Source organism: Microtus ochrogaster, chromosome 8 (genome assembly GCF_000317375.1).
Source record: "Microtus ochrogaster isolate Prairie Vole_2 chromosome 8, MicOch1.0, whole genome shotgun sequence".
Lineage (NCBI taxonomy): Eukaryota > Metazoa > Chordata > Mammalia > Rodentia > Cricetidae > Microtus > Microtus ochrogaster.
This window is the reverse complement of record NC_022015.1, coordinates 20,507,050-20,510,138: the sequence shown is the minus strand read 5'-3', so window position 1 is coordinate 20,510,138 and position 3,089 is coordinate 20,507,050.

The following is a 3,089-nucleotide window of genomic DNA, read 5'->3' as shown; positions in this document are numbered from 1 at the left end:
GGACTTCCTCAGCGGAGACCAAACTCCAATGCGGCTTCATTCCCTTATATAAAATGTGATATTAGCATGTGGCCTATGCACATCTTTCTGTATGCTTTATACCCCCTCTAGATGATTATAACAGTTGAGGCAACGTCAATACTGTCTAAGTAGTTGGTACGTTGTATTGTTTAGGAAATAAGGCAAGGAAAAAAAAAACTTTGTATGCCCAGTACAAAAGTAAATTTCCAGACCCAGGTGGTGGTGGTGCACGCCTTTAATCCTATCACTTGGGAGGCAGAGGCAGGTGGATCTCTGTGAGTTCGAGGCCAGCCTGGTTTACAGATTGAGTTCCAGAACAGGCTCCAAAACTACACAGAGAAACCATGTCTTGATAAAAACAAAAAACAAAGAAAGAAACAAAAGTAATTTTCCCTCTGCAGTTGCATGAATATAGGGGTGCAGACACAGAGAACTAACTATATAGTTCAGAGATTTGGGACAGGCAGGAGGGGACTGACAGCGTCTACAGTGGCATGGTGATTACCTGGTCAGATTTGTGCTGCAAAGAAATGAATCACACTGGGGATGCTGGTACATGCCTGTGATCCCAACACTTGGGAGGTTGAGGCTGGAGGATGGTGAGTTTGAGGCTGGAGGATGGTGAGTTTGAGACTAGCTTGGAGTACATAGCAAGTTCCATCCTAGGCTCCATAACAAGACCCCGTCTACAAACAAACAAGTGAAATATAACGGTGCATGAGAAGAGATGAGCTCACTCAAACTTCCTGACTAGGTGATGAAAGCTTTCCACTCTAAGTCTTCCTGTCTTACCTGCTCATTCATTCATTCATTCGTTCATTCATTCATTCATTCGTTGTTGTGTTTTTTTGTTTTTGTTTTTGTTTTTTTTTTTTTTGAGAAAGGGGTTCACTGTGTAACAGACCTGGCTGTCCTAAAACTTGCTCTATAGACCTGGCTGGCCTCAAGCTCACAGAGATCTATCTGCCTCTGCCTCCCAAGTGCTGGAAATAAAGGTGTGCAACACCACCAGCACTCAGAGATCTGTCCCCCTGTGCCCGCCCCCAGTGCTGGGATTGAAAGCTTACACTGCACCTGTCCCCTTACTTTCAGTTCTCTCCCAACTGGTTCTGAGTTTAGGGACCTAAATGAACTAAGGGGACCATGTGCACTTACCTTCCTCCTACCGGGTGGGTGAGCCTCTCACACTGTTGAGGGGAGCACAAGCTCCATCAGGGATTTGGGAGGACGATGATTGTCAGCACATATTCAGTGGGAAACAATCAGCACAGATGCCTGCACTGGAGACTGAAGCAGGAGGATGGAAGGAAAGCTTGGGGCCAGCCTGAGCATTTAGTGAGACTGCATGTGAAAACCAAGCATGAAAGGCATGCTGGGGCCTGGGCTGTCAGGCTCAGTGGGAGAATATTCATACTGCATGCACGTAGCTTTGGGGTTGTCTCTAGCCCCGCAGAGATTGGGTGTGGTTCTGCACAGAGACCCTGTCTCAAATGAACCAGGAGGTTGGAATACCGCAGAGATAGCTGCACATCGTATTGCGGGACTAGTCACAATGGCCAGGGCCTGGAACTCGCGTAGGTGCCCATCAACGTACGAATGGAAAAAAGGAAATGGGATACTTACACACAATGAAATTTCATTCATCTATAGAAGAGTGAAATTATAACATTTTCAAGCAAAATGAAGAGAAGCAAGATCATGGTGTTAGGCAAAATAAGCCAGATTCAGACAAATATTGCATGTGAACCTGTTTATATGCATGTGCAGGACATAAATGTGAAACGGGGACTATGAGAGGGGACAAGAGGGGGCAATGGACATGTGACATGAAAACAGAGGGGGGACTTTTTAGGGGAAGAAACCTTAAAAAGGGGGAGAAGGATAGGAGAGGGTAAGAATAAAGTGTGTGTGTGTGCATGTGTGTGCACATGCGCAATGCATGCATGTTACAATGAAACCCTTCCTTTGTCTGGTAGTCAAGATATTAAATAAATAAATACTCGCTACAGAACTCAATAGAGAGAGAAAGGGAGAGAGCGAGAACCTGGAAATAAGACTGTTGTACATTCACTCAACAAACGCTGATTGTATGGGAGGAGCAATGAACCACGTAAGGGTTCTCTTTCCTGGGCGACATTAGGGAGCTATAGTAACAAATTGTAAATAAACAAACAACCAAATGAATGAATGAATGAATACATAAATAAATAAAACCAGGCAGTGGTGGCACACACCTTTAATCCCAGTCCTCGGGAGGCAGGGGTAGAGGAGGCCTCGGTGAGTTCGAAGCTAGCTTGGTCTACAGAGTTCCAGGACAGGAACCGGAGTTCCAGTACCAAGACTACACAGAGAAATTCTGACTTGAAACAAACAAACAAACAAACAAAACAAAAACAAAAACAAAACGGGCTGGAGAGACGGCTCAGTGATTAAGAGCATTGGTTGCTCTTCCAGAGGACCCAGGTTCAATTCCCAGGACCCACATGGCAGCTCACAACTGTCTGTAATTCCAGTTCCAGGGCATCTGACACCTTCACACCAATGCACATAAAATAAAGTTGTTTTAAAACAAAACAAACACATAATTGTAGGCAACATGGTCTCTAAAGATGATAAATCAGGAGAGGGACACTGTTTTCTAATACTGTATTACTGTTGTGTGAGCCATGTGTGATGTGTGTGCAGATATGAAGGGGCCAGAGGAGGAATTTCAGAACTTGTTTCTCTCCTTTCCACTGTGTGTTCTGAGGATCAAACTCAGCTTGCCAGCCTTGCTTGGAAGTTCTTTTACCTGCTGAGACCAACTGTTGATATGGGGGCCGGGCTTTGCTGAGCTGAGACCCAAAGAAAAGGAAGGACACAGCCTTGGAAATGTTTTGGGGGTTCCTGTGGTCCTCCTTCATGCAAGGATGAGGTCATGAGGGAGGAAATGTGGGCGAACATAAAGAGAGAAAATGCTGAGGGAACAGAGTCTTTGCAGGCCACCTGGGGACTTCTGTCTACACTGGATGAGGAGGGACCATGGGGATGCTGGAATAGTAGAGGGACATGTTTGGATGGGAGGGACC